This window comes from Coffea arabica, chromosome 3e, assembly GCF_036785885.1.
Source record: "Coffea arabica cultivar ET-39 chromosome 3e, Coffea Arabica ET-39 HiFi, whole genome shotgun sequence".
NCBI lineage: Eukaryota > Viridiplantae > Streptophyta > Magnoliopsida > Gentianales > Rubiaceae > Coffea > Coffea arabica.
In genome coordinates this window covers 6,817,006-6,831,151 of record NC_092315.1, presented here as the reverse complement: position 1 = coordinate 6,831,151, position 14,146 = coordinate 6,817,006, and the positions used below count along the sequence as shown (strand labels likewise).

General features: G+C 34.7%; 1 long non-coding RNA gene and 1 pseudogene across 1 annotated transcript; one reads left to right on the top strand and one right to left on the bottom strand.

Annotated features, from left to right (window-relative positions):
• The first annotated feature begins 3,669 nt into the window (after nucleotides 1-3,669).
• On the top strand, nucleotides 3,670-12,601 carry LOC113736287 (uncharacterized; annotated as a pseudogene).
• Nucleotides 12,602-13,003: 402 nt separating this feature from the next.
• On the bottom strand, nucleotides 13,004-13,923 carry LOC140038934 (uncharacterized). The gene is made up of 2 exons (XR_011842438.1): nucleotides 13,799-13,923; nucleotides 13,004-13,582 (listed from the first exon to the last, which is right to left on the bottom strand). It is a non-coding gene; the product is annotated as an uncharacterized lncRNA (long non-coding RNA).
• Between the last annotated feature and the right edge of the window lie 223 nt (nucleotides 13,924-14,146).

Below are 14,146 nucleotides of genomic sequence, written 5' to 3'. Positions count from 1 at the left end.
CCACAAAGTCAGACAAAGATACTAACCTGAAACATAATAAAAACCACAAGTTTGAAAACAAATATATATGGTTTGATTCGTTTTTTTTTTTTTTTTGCAGTTTTACTATAGCATAACTGAAATTCCAACCAATGGTTTGAATCATGCAAACTTAATATAATTATCTACTGCTAAATTTTTTTTTTTTGCTGCATTCATCTTTTACTTAAATCATTTGCAAATGCAAACACCCCATCTTTTTACTCTTCTTATTTTCCTGCTATGCTTCTCTGCTCTCCAACTAAAAAACAAAACTAGTATTTTGATCCGTGCATTAACACGATTCTTTTTTATATTAGTATTAGTTGTCAATTTTTGGAAATATGAATAATTCAAGAAAATATAAAATGATATTCTTACATATTCATGGATATTTATGTTAGAAAACTAATGTAACCAAGTGTTCAGAAATGCCATATTAATATGTAAAAACTTCTATACATACATTTATTTTAATATAATATTATTCATTAAATATGCAAGGTATACAAAATTTTTATATGATTAGAAATCTAAAACTACACATACACACACTCATCTAAATACCAAATATGCAAAAATATATTTTTTCCATAGATGAATATTAACTTTTAAGCAACATGAATGAAGTAACAATTAAATTAAAACAAAATAAAGTTAATACATATGAATAAAATAAATTATGTGAATTTGTAAATAAAGGTATAGTTTGCTAGAAGAGAAAGAAAACCATAATAAAATGTAATTCAAATTTATTAAGAAGGATTGAGTTGCTAGAAGAGATTTTTTCAAAAATACATTTATAATAATAAAACTAAAAAATATCCCAAAAACACATCAAAACACCCAAAACACACACTACAAAGTAAAGACTACCTCTAAGACATTAAAAAAAAAATACAACATACACATCAATATTCATTTTCTACTCCACCACCGCCTACCACCATCCTATCAACCTCTTATTTATCTTTTCTCGTTTCTCGTTAATCGTCTCCCACCCTCTCTTCATCTCCCACTCATGCCCCGCCTGTTACCCCTCTCTCTTGATCCAGATGCACAACTAATGACGGAGTCAAGAGGGGCCGATGAGAGTCACGGCTCCCCGAGTTTTGAAAATTTAATTTATAGTATGTCAATATATGTGTAAACCAAAGTTGATCCTCCCTAATTTTTTACAATTTTAGTTTATATTATGAGAGTTTACATATATGTGTGTGTGTGAATAAACCATTTTTGAATCAATTTTTTCTTCAAAAAAAATATTTTTACATGCTTTATAATTAAAGTTAATATTTGATGTTTTTAGATGCTATATATTTAAATAAATATAAATTATTTTAAACATAGCACATTAAGATAATTTTTTAAGAAAAATTTTGGCCCTTCAAAATAAAAATCTTGGCTTTGCACAACCACAATGGGGTGAGAGTGGAAAAAGGACAGAAGAGTTGGGGTGTTAGGCAAGAAAGGAGGGAGAGGAAAAGGATTGTGGGGTGTTTGTGAAAAAATGGAAGGCAGGGAGAGGGGGCGAAAAGGTAGAGCTGGTATAGCCGCATAGGTACGAGTAAAGTGCAGAGGCATGAGCAGGTGGTTGGGAGAAAGAAGGTTGAGTGAGGGTATCAATTTTAAAAATAATAATGTTTTAATAACATCTCTAAAATATGTATCTGCAAAACAAATTCACTATTTAAAAACTTGTAGGACACAAGCTCCTCTAGGACAAATTCACAATTTAGTTTACTCAATTAATCCTATAGGAGGCGGATGAAAGCTCGTATAGGACAAACTCCCATTTTATGCGTATAGGACATTTCAGAAACATCTATCTTATCTAAACCTACTTCAGCTTTTTTAAAAAAAAAAAGACATAGAAGGATAGAACGAAAAAGGAAAAGAAAACGACTCAACAAAAATAATCATTTAAACCTTGTGCCAAAGAAAATAACCATTAAATCTGGTCACACAAATTACATGTGAATCCGTGTCGCCCGACCATAAAGCAGCAGACAAGAGGAAAAATGGACGGTAGAGAAATTGCAGTTTTGTTCTATTGTCCATGTTAACAAACCAGTAGTGGGGCAGTGCTGGGTTGGGTTATGCGTGGTTCGGGGAGCGGAGTTTTTTGCCATTACGATCTTTCTCTAAAAAAATATTTTTAAATTAATGCAATTTCAATATTTATTTCCATGTTAATATATTTGCTGTCATGTGGACTTTAAATATGAAAAACTAATTACGCTTAAACTTTGGCTCTAATAATGATCATAGTTTTGCGTGAACTATAAAAGTTCCACTTTAAAGGAAAAGAGAAATGAAAAAAAAGCCTCACGTATTTTTGACCTATCACAAAAAATCTAAGTCATAATTAGCATTAGAATTAACACCAAGGTTAGTTAATACTCCCTCCCTTTTTTTATAACTGTCGTTTAAGGAATTTGCTCTTAAGTACTTTTATCTGTCGTTTTACTATCCCCATGCAGCATTTATTATTTTTTCACAATTTTACCCTTTTATCTCTCTTACAGGATTCTTAATTACTACTCCTAGTAATTATTGCTTCTCTCTGCCCTTCCATATTCTTTCCTATAAAACATGGGTGAATTGAATAATTAATGAGGGTATAAAAGGAAAGTGATGTATAGATTTAAGCAATGAAAACTTTTCTTAATTGGTGTGCAAAACCTTAAACGACAGTTATAAAAAAAGGGAGGGAGTACTTGATATCTAGAAGAGTTATCATTATGCATTCTAACACTAAAAAATCATGAATTAACACAATAGATCTCTGGAGATTTTCAGTTTATCTACATGGCAATTCATCATACGCATGGTAAGAAAATTTTTTAGTTGTTATGATGATTTAGGAAATTTCCAAATATATTAAGAATTTCCTCAAGATAGACAATGAACAATATATGGAGAAGAAGTAGCAAAATTTAAGCTATTAAAAAAATGAAGGATTCATCTAATGTGAATTTTAATTAAACTCTGAATAGTTGTTGACATTTTAATGGGATTTAACTCTCAAGATGAAAGAAGATAAGAGCAAAAGTTTAAGGGTAATTAGTTTTCCATATTTAAAGTCCACATGGCAACAAACATATTAACAAGGGGATAAATTTTGAAACTGCATTAGTTTGAAAATATTTCTCAAGAGGAAGATTATTGTGGCTATAAACTCTGGGGAGGGAGTGTAAGAGTGAGACTAGGACTGTAATCGAATTGAATCAAGTCGAACTTTAACTTAATTGAATTGAGTCTCGATTTAATTTTATCAAATTTGAGCTCAAACTCAACGAGTTCTCAATGTAAAACTCAACTCAAATTCAAGTCGCGTCAAGTTCGAGTTCATGTTTAATCTTTTTATTTTTTAAAAATAAATAAAATAATTTTTTTAACAAATAATAAAATATTATATATATATATATAAAATCGAGCCGTCTCCAGAACTAATGAATTGAGTATTTTTGAATTAAAGTTTGATTTAATTAGTTCGAACTCGACTCGAGTTGCTTATGAGTAACTCGATTTGTATGCAGTTCTAAGCGTGACATTTCATATTCGAATCATATCACTTACACTAAAAAAAAAATAATAATAATAAAAAAACCAGTACATTAATTTCTTCCACGTGTCCTCCCCAGAACCAGAACCACCACTGAGTCCACTCCTTCCCTCCCTATTCCCAACTGACTTCACACATTTCCGCTCCAAAAACACGCACTCACACAGTCCAATTAGTTCAAATTTCTCTTTTTGTGAATTTTGATTCCGTCAATGGACGCAGCTGCAAGTGTACAGCTGGTCTACTGCGGAATCAACCCACTGAGACGCACCACACGGCGGCAAAATACTCTCTCATCTAACTTTCATGACCGTCCAGCTGATCGTAACGGATTTTTCCGGAGAATTAATGAGAGGAATGGCGTGGTACGGGCTATTGCCACGGAGCCAAGACCGGCTGATACTAAACAGGCAAATAATTCTTCTTCTTCGCAGCCGAAAGTTGTTAATGGATATGGATCCTCCTCTGCAACGACGTCGTCTAAGAAAGTCAATGGTGTTTCCACAGTATGTTGTTGGCTGCACTGTTTTCGACTGTGTGAAATTCTAGTTGTGGAATGGAATTTAAATTTTTTATAAATTTGTTAAAGTTTGTTCTTTTTTTTTTTCCTGTTCAGGTGCTGGTATTTGCATTTGAAACTTTAGTTAAGCTCAATGGAAACTATGAGAAACTTTTGGGATTCTGAAGTTGATTTAATTTTGTTAATTTTTCATTTTTTTGGTGTTTAATTATGAGAATTTTCAGTTGCCTCGTAGTTTGCATGTTGATTTTTTACATTTTAGTTAAGCGTACTGGAAAAGATTCATTTTTTTGGATTTTGATTTTTTTTAACAACTTTGCCGTTCTCTCTCTCTCTCTCTCTCTCTCTCTCTCTCTCTCAGGTTTAATTAACAGAATTTTTCAGTTATATGTAATATTGTGTTGTTCTTATGACAATTTCGCTCTGCTTAGTGGTAAAGATCCAAATTTTTTGTCCTTCAATAACTTGTAGTTTGCTTTATTCTACGTTTTTTTTGGTTTAATTAACTTTATTTGAATTGGTGCTAATTAGTTGTACTTGAAAATGAATTGTATTCTGCTTTATGAGAAACTGAGGGGAAAAAAATTCTAAATGTTTCCTATTGATGATTTTTTTTTTGAGAAAAATATTTATCCTGGTATATTGTTTTTGTTTCCTAGAGGTGGTGAATGGTTAGTGAAGCTTTGAATTTCGTGGACTGCAGAGAATGCAGGATGTTTCACAGGAGATCAAAAGAGTGAGGGCACAAATGGAAGAAAATGAGCAGTTGGCAGTGCTCATGAGTGGGCTTCGAGGTCAAAATTTGAAGGATTCGTTGTTTGCTGATGATAATATCAAGCTCAGACTAGTTGAGGTTTGCCTGATAACTCCACATTGAAACTTGAGGAATTTATTCTTGTTTTCGTTCTTGACAATGTTCATTGTATTGAGGTCTAATAGCATGATTTGATTTACTAAGTTGTATGCTAATTCTACTTTCAAGGGTCATTAGCCTTTGATTTGTGAATTATTTAAATCAACCAGAGATCGATGATATGGTTATAGGGTTTGGGCTTTCAAGTGGGAAATATGTGAATCACGTCTTGCTTGTTGGTTGATATCCTTGGTTACCTGGAGTACCTTAAATGGGATATACTGAGAATATGAATCTTTCTTAAGCCACTAAATAGCTTAAACTCAGTGCATTGTATGCATTGATGCTTATCATCAAGCATTTGTAGACTCAACCTGTAAAGGATGTCTTTCAACCAAGGAATCCTCATTGTTGTGTTATTGGTGGGTTTCTTTTTCCCAGGTTGATGAAAGCAGTGAGTTTTTACCATTGGTTTATGATCCTGCTAGTATTGCTGCATATTGGGGAAAACGACCACGTGCTGTAGCTACACGTATGGTGCAGTTGTTGTCTGTTGCTGGAGGTTTTCTTTCACGTATTGCTTGGGATATAATAAACAAAAAAGTCAAAGAGGTAAAAAGCATTTAAAGGTCCCTTGTGATGGAAGTGTTTGACCACAATTGTCCACCCAGCTCACAGAAATCAGATTTTCATCTGTCTTTCACAAATAATCCTATAGTTTTCCTTTGTCTTTTTCACAATTGTAACTAGAATGAAGTTGCTCGAGCTATTGAATTACGAGAGATTGTAACCTCTCTGGGACCAGCATACATAAAGCTTGGGCAGGCATTGAGCATTCGACCAGATATATTATCTCCAGCTGCAATGATTGAGCTGCAAAAGCTTTGTGATAAGGTCAGTTGGATTAATTCCTGGTTTTGTTGTACTTGACATGTTTTGCTTGTATAGATTTTTGTTATGACAGATGAAGATGCTTTACATTAAAAAACCATTTTCACAATTTTCTCATGTCTCGATTATGGTAATCGTCCATAAGGTGGCAAGTGCTTTGTGTGGAAAAAGTGATATTTGCATGCTTATTATGTTAATTGGTAGTAGCTAATGTTATCTTAGATATACAATGACTTGATAAACATCTTCATGCATGCATTTATATCTGCACTCACTTGTCCATTCTCCTTCTATTGCTATTCTTTTGTCATCTGTATCGATCAACTGTTGTAACATCTTTTGTTCCATTTCAACCCTTTCAAGCTTTCCTTTTTTTTTTCTTTAAAGAGTTATTCAGGGAAAAAAATTACAATTGTCTTTGCCACCTGAAAATTCCGCTTGATACCTTCTCTGACATTCTTTGAGGAAACATATGGAGGATTATACAAGTTGCAAGCAAAGTCAGCTTCAAGCTTGCAATTTGATGTGAATTCAGGAAAAGTTTTAAGAATATCAGAGAAGGAAAGAGAGATAATAATTATTGTCCAGGATAAGTTTGTAGACATGCTTTTTAAGATTTTATTATTCGCTAACTTTTTCTTTCATTGGTATAGGTTCCATCGTTTCCTGATGACGTTGCAATGGCTCTGTTAGAGGAGGAGCTTGGACAGCCGTGGTATAACATATATTCTGAACTTTCTTCATCCCCAATTGCGGCTGGTAATTTCTTTGTTTGTTGACCCCTGCAAATATTCTAAAATTACTTTGTTGACTTAAAAGTGATAATTAAAATGAGTTGTTTGTGATATAATGGTGTAGATTAATCGTATCAATGAATGCTTGGAACCTTTTGTTTTGTGTTAATCTCTGACAATAAAGCATTTTGTTGTCATTGTTGAAAATGAATGGCAGCATCTCTCGGGCAGGTTTATAAGGGCCGACTAAAGGAGAATGGGGATTTGGTTGCTGTGAAAGTACAAAGGCCTTTCGTTCTTGAAACTGTAACTGTTGATTTGTACATCATTAGAAACTTGGGGTTGGTTCTTCGGAAGTTTCCTCAGGTCAATTTACACATGTAGTTAAAAAAATTTCCTTTTCTTTTCTCTTCTAATGTGGACAATGGCATGGACAAAATAATAATTGATTTTCCCCTTATTATTTTTTAGATATCTGTTGATGTGGTTGGATTAGTTGATGAATGGGCTGCACGTTTTTTTGAAGAACTTGATTACGTTACTGAAGGGGAAAATGGAACTACTTTTGCTGAGATGATGAAGAAGGATCTACCGCAGGTAACATGAATTACGTTAAGCGTGCATGTCTTCTGTGCTGCACAAGTTGTGAACTTTGCTGCTATCAACAGATGAATTTTTCTTTGTAGGTTGTTAAAATCGAACCAAATATTTTGTTTTGTTCTGAAAATGCCAGCCAGTGATTCTATGGAAAGTTATAACAAGTTTTACATATCAGGTGGTTGTTCCATAAACTTATCAGAACTATACATCAAGGAAGGTTCTTACAACGCAATGGATTGAAGGAGAGAAGCTGTCACAGAGTACAGCAAGTGATGTTGGGGAACTGGTAAATGTGGGGGTGATATGTTACCTTAAGCAGGTAAATTTTCAATCCCTGCTTTCCAAAAGGTTAAGCTGTTTGCTACTCGGTCAAACCAATGCCAATCATTACCATTCCAGTAGTCCATCACCTTAGGCGAAATATGTTCTTTTGGGATTTCTGGTTAGCTTGGGCTCATGAACGCACACCATTAGCCAATTTGATTCGTTGGAGATATAAACCTTTTTGGAAGTTTCATCCTTGTTGACCAAAGCAGGTCATTATTTCTGGTGTTTGTATCCAGGCCTACCTGGTGCATCAAATATGTGATTTGAGCACAATTGCTTTCAAAATGGATCAGTTTTTTTTTGAGGTTGGACATATGAAAGATGTCTAGCTCACTATTGTTTCTTCACAATGGATATGCCCTATGAGGCAGGAGAAAGGCCAGCTTGCATATGGGTTGTTTGTCTGATAAACTTTATCAAATTGAATTGCGTGTTTTGTGACATTTAGAGTGCTAAATTTGTAGCTATTAACTTTCTTATTTTGCTGTACATCTACAGTTGCTTGATACTGGTTTCTTCCATGCTGATCCACATCCTGGGAATCTGATTCGTACTCCAGACGGGAAACTAGCGATACTTGACTTTGGTAATATTTTTCATCATGCTATAAATGTCATGATTTTTTTTTTTTTTGACATACTTTATGTATTTTTTGTTTAGCCATGAGGGTATATTGAGTAAAATCTTTCCTTGACCTTCTCCATTCATTTTATAGATTAGAGTTTTCACCATTTTGAAATTTATTCTCTATCTAGATCTTGGTGGCTTTTTTTTTTCTTTCCAAATTTTGTCAAAGTTCAATCTGCCTTGTCTGTCGATTTCTTATGTTCTGAGCTTTATGACATTTTTAAAGTTGAGGATAGGGTTCCTGGAATACGTTGAGTAATGCACAGTTGAAACAAACTCTAGCTAGTTTAATGTGGTGCTCTCTAAAGTATATTTTTCGTATTTCAGGCTTAGTAACAAAGCTAAAGGATGATCAGAAATATGGTATGATTGAAGCTATTGCTCACCTTATTCATCGAGATTATGATGCTATTGTCAAAGACTTCGTCAAACTTGATTTCATTCCGGAAGGAGTTAATTTGGAACCGATATTGCCTGTACTGGCCAAAGTTTTTGATCAAGCATTGGAGGGTGGGGGAGCCAAAAACATTAACTTTCAGGAGCTGGCATCAGATTTGGCACAAATTACATTTGATTATCCATTTAGAATACCTCCTTATTTTGCTCTTATTATTCGAGCAATAGGGGTGTTGGAAGGCATAGCTCTAGTGGGAAATCGTGATTTTGCTATTGTAGATGAAGCCTACCCATACATAGCGCAGGTATGGAAGTATTAAGATAAAAGCTGTGGTGCTGCATATGTTGGTCATATCATGCAGTATTTTGTTTCCAAATATGCATGTATTTATGAGGTTCACTTGCGCAAAAAAGAGTGCTGGAAGATTTGGCTAAAGGAAAAATACAAGGATTTAACAATGATATACTTTTGCTAGCATCTAGATATTTTTGGTCCATCTTTAGAAAATTTCTCATGGATGGATGATAGTGCCTTACCTTTTGCTTAAGCGACTCCTGAACATATCTTTTAACAAGTGTATAACATATTATTGTCATTTCTGATACTCTCTTTCTTAAATAATTTTGGATTAGACTCCCTGCCTGTATGTTGTTAGCATACATCCTTTTTTTTTCTAGGTTCCTTCTCTCACCTGGCGATAATTGGGGTTTTTTAGGCCAGGAAAGTTGAGGAATTGATTTACTGCTTCAGGATTCAAACATTTCATCCCTTTAACAGCTTTCTGTCTTTCTTTGTGAACTCTAAATACTGAAACAACAGTTATTTAATCGTGAAACGTTCTTTCTTTTTCCTTATTATTGTCTTTTGCTTTATATCCCTACCTATATCTTCTTTATTTTCCTTTTTGTTTGTGGATGGGTTGTTATCATTCTGTAAATGCCTAATTATGTGGCTATCAGGAATAGTATTTGAACGTCTTTCCTCCTTCTGAATATCAGAGACTCCTGACTGATGAATCCCCACGCCTAAGGAATGCTTTACGATATACAATCTATGGAAAGTCTGGTGTCTTTGATGCTGACCGGTTCATTGATGTCATGCAAGCCTTTGAGAATTTCATTACTGCTGCTAAGAGTGGAGGAGGAGAGAATCTGAGTGGCAGAATGGCAGAACTTGGTGTCTTACAAAATCAATCCAGTTATATGCTTCCTGGATTTCCTACAAGTAGTCCTCAATCTGTGCAGCCAATTCAGACAAGAGCTGCCTTAGCATTTTTATTGTCTGACAAGGGGAACTTTTTCCGAGAATTTTTCTTGGACGAGGTAACTCAAGAGGCTTGAAAGTGATTTAATTTTTCTCTTGTGGTTGTTAGCTTGTTTTGTGTTCTGTTTGGCTTCAAGTCAAATTTTTAGTCTAGGTTTTCTGGATCTTTACTTAGATTGCCTATAATATTATCTTTACATTACTAGCATCACTGAAGGTTCTGAAGCATGTTGTCCTAGACAAGTACAAGCACAAGATTGATGTTTTCATTGACAGATCAAGGAAATGAAATTCTCATGGCTATAGTAGCATTCAGAGTAGGAGATCTAAATCATATCCTAGATTTATTGCGACTGCTTACTGTTTAATTGCTAAGGGCCTTTAACAGCTATTTCTTTTATATGTGAAGACAGCCAGTTTATGGATTGATAGCGCTGTATTTTTATGAGATCATATAGTTTCCTTAACATTGTTGTTGACATTCATATAACAAGTATTTGTCAATTTTGTGTAATGAAATCTCATTAATTGACCTAACTCATGATGTTCTCCAGATCTCTTTATATCTCTTTATTTGGGAAGACGTTGCAGTCTCTTCAGGTGAAAGGTGGAAGGGTTACCATACTAATTTTAAACTATTCTCCCTGTCTGTTGTTCTAAGGCGCATAATAAACTTTTAAATCTGACAGACCATATAAGCACATGCACATGCGTACTGACAGTCCGAGGGCCCCATTTGATGGGAGTGGAAATATTGATGCAAATCTATTATATGCTACTACTCTTGTGAATTGAAAGTTTACAGTTATCTAATGCTATTGTGAGTTTTTGTATTAGAAAAGGTTTATTAGTAATTTGATTTTACAGAAATTTGTATGCAGATTGTGAAGGGAATTGATGCAGTAACTAGGGAACAGTTGGTGCAGATAATGGCATTGCTAGGGATTGGAAATGTGGCTCCTATGTTTAGCATGGTTCCTGCCCTGGGGCCTTTTAGGCCTGCTGCACTTCTACCATCAATAACTGAAGAGGACAAAGTCATATTAAACAATGTTGAAAAAATTATTGAATTCTTAACTGCTGGAAGCATAACTTCATCAAATCAGGTATGGGAATTTCTATGCTAAACATTTGATAGTATTCTGCAGTGTCTCCATTTTTAAAATTATGTGGTACCTGCTGTATAATGTTAGCGTGTGAATCATGTTAAGCCATGACCTTAAAACGCATGCATATTACTTCAGAGTAACTTTTACCAAATATCATGTCATACATGGCAAAACCTATAGCTGTGGTAAATATACTGAAGAACTTATGTTTGTTGTAGGAATTTTCTTGTCTATTACACGGCAAAATTTCTTAGAATAAATTGGAATGTGTATGACTCATTACATAGGTGGCATGTATGGTTATACATAATTGCGCTAAGCTAATTTATTTGACCCAATGATACCAATGAGTGATGATTGTTGGGGCGTGTGACAGTTGCAATTCAATTTTTGTGTGTGATAAAGCAAAAAACAGTGTTTTGCTTGTGAGGTCTATTATTAGGAATGATTGCAACAGTTGTCATTGTAAATTAGTTTTGGTTATAATCAGGTAGAATTGATGTGATGATTCCATCATTATCCTGTTTTTCTTGTGCAAAATTGCGAAGTCTTGCATGCAAAATACAGCATCAGTTAGTGCTGCATTTGGGTTTTAGTCTGTTAACAATACAACGTGGGTGGGGTTGATGTTAGCAATGGAACCGTCGGGTCTCTTCGTCAACAAATGCTCAGTACACAAAGACCAACTCCACCTGCCGAGGTTTAATAATTGGAATGCCGACTTGAGTGCCCGGCTAGGTAATCGATGATAAGTTATGGTGATTTTTGTGGACATTCTTCTCTTTTGACTTGTTCAGGGGCACTGATTCTCTAGTATCAGCTAGCAATGCTCTGAAGATGTTCATTTGACAATTGAGATGAATTTGGTCTGATTTCATTCAAGATTTCTCACGTCTATATAAAACTATACACCATTTTAATCTGCTTCTTGACGTAGTTCATTTAGCTATCTAGATCTTTTACATTACTAGGAGAAATGGACTTTGGTTAGAAAATGACATTTAGACTGAAGTTCTACTATTAAGTATGGAAAAGAATGTTGTACCTATATGCTATTCATGTTGTGAATATGGGTGAGAAAAATCTTTTCAGCAATGACGTTCGAAGCATGGGAGAGGACTAAACCAGATAAAACAAAATAAAACACGGTGAAAAAAATACACAGTATATCAGCGGATAATCTTTCTTCTCTTCTGCAGGGTGTCAATATTCCTAGAGTTATCCAAGAGCTGCTTCCTGTTTTGCCGGGCCTCTCAGCCAAAGTGCTTCCTGAGGTTCTCAGCAGGTTATCTTCACGGGTTATGGCTCGACTAATCCGAGATGCACTGCTGTAATTATGATTTTGTAGCTTACCATTCAAACGCTTTTGAAAATGTTCAAATGTTAATTTATAGGATATAGTATTAAAAGAAAATATCACAGCGCTGATTACTGAGTTTCACTTTTTGTATATACTGCGGACAATAGAAATGGCTACATACAATAGAGATGGAATCCGAACCAACACGTGTAATCTTCTACAGTTGCGGACCAGTGCCCTTGCCCATGCAACCTGCCAAGCGATTGGATGACAAGGCAAAACGAGCTTATTTGATTGTCTTTTGTCAACTTGAGCACGATTTTTTCGTCTTTTTTGCGAGTCTTGTCTGTGAAGTTCGTTTTATGACAAAGCAATAAACACCATTTATTTGCAACTTACAATATTCACCTGCAGTTTATGAAGCTGGTGTTTAGGTGCACAATAGAAATGGAAAAGAGTCTGTTCATGGAAGAAAATTGCACTTGCATATTTGTAGTTTTCTATTGCCGTCGAAAAAATCTAGAGACTAAAAAATCATTACAAATCGATAGTTTGAACTTTTGTATATTCCCAAGCTTCTTATGTAAGTGAATTTAATCAACTACATAGCGGATCATTATTTAGGTTTACACCTATTTCATGAGAACTTGGAACTCTCTGCTCACCTGAGGCATAAGAAATGATACTTCAATGCCTAGTTGACTCCATGAGAGGTAGCGTCTAACAACAATTTACAGGCCCCGAGTCAACGGGATATGCCCGTTGATAACCATCAAGAATAGTCATCATTGCTATATTTGCAGCTTTATCCATACCTCTTCGACCACAGAAATGAAATCAGAAATTGCATGAGCAAGGAAATAAACATTAAGTACTTGCCAGTCGCCTCATAATTTTCATTTTCAGACCATGTACGGAAGTACCAAATGATGCAACAGTGTCAGGTCATCTAAACAACTCTTAATTGCCGTCCATGTGCTGCAGCAAATGCTACAAACAATCAAATGATGCAACAGTGTCAGGTCATCTAAACAACTCTTAATTGCCGTCCATGTGCTGCAGCAAATGCTACAAACAATACAACTGCTTGGTTTGTATATATACTATTTGGTTTGTACTCTTCAACTCAAGGCTCACAAGGAGGGCAAAGGCAATCCAAGACAGTTCAAAAGTGGTGTCCTGTAGAATCAGAATTTTAGATATCAACATACCTCTTCAATATCAGATCTTACAACAACACCTTCAACAATAACTCTAAAGAAGAGAACACAGATCTCCAAAACCCATATCACTCCTTGATGAGGTATGACGGATATACACCAGAGTCGACAGTTTACAACCATAAAGTGAAACTAGGAACTCATGAACTATATTCCTACAAGTGAATTAAAGCAAAGATGAGTGCAGTCGAAGAATTAATCAAGTGCTGAAAATGCAAGGAAACTGCTAAAAAAATCCCACAAAGAAACAGGAAGAGAGACTCGCATACATAGAAGTTGAATTGCAAGGACCACACAGAGACTGCTCCAGGGTGACTAATTTCCAAAGTTACCAGATTACCAACAAATGTAGTAAGAAAATGAGAGTTTACCTTCAAAAGTCAATCTGCTAGTAACAATTTATATATACCGCACTCCCCTTTTCAAAGTAGTCATAAAGAAGGCAAAGCGATTGATGCAGCGAGGATTTGGCATCAAGTTATGCATTCTTTTCAATTGAACACTATTTATGTCAACTAATACCGCTAACTTAACAGAATTATTAGATTATGATAAAAACACTAAGAAATTCTATACAGTAAGTATAAATTTAATAATAAAAATAGAAGATTGGGAATTACCTATAAAAGCAATGATAGATACAGGATGTACAAACACAGTTTTAAATAGCAATAACATACCAGAAAGATTTCATAATAAAGCAACACATGTGATACAGG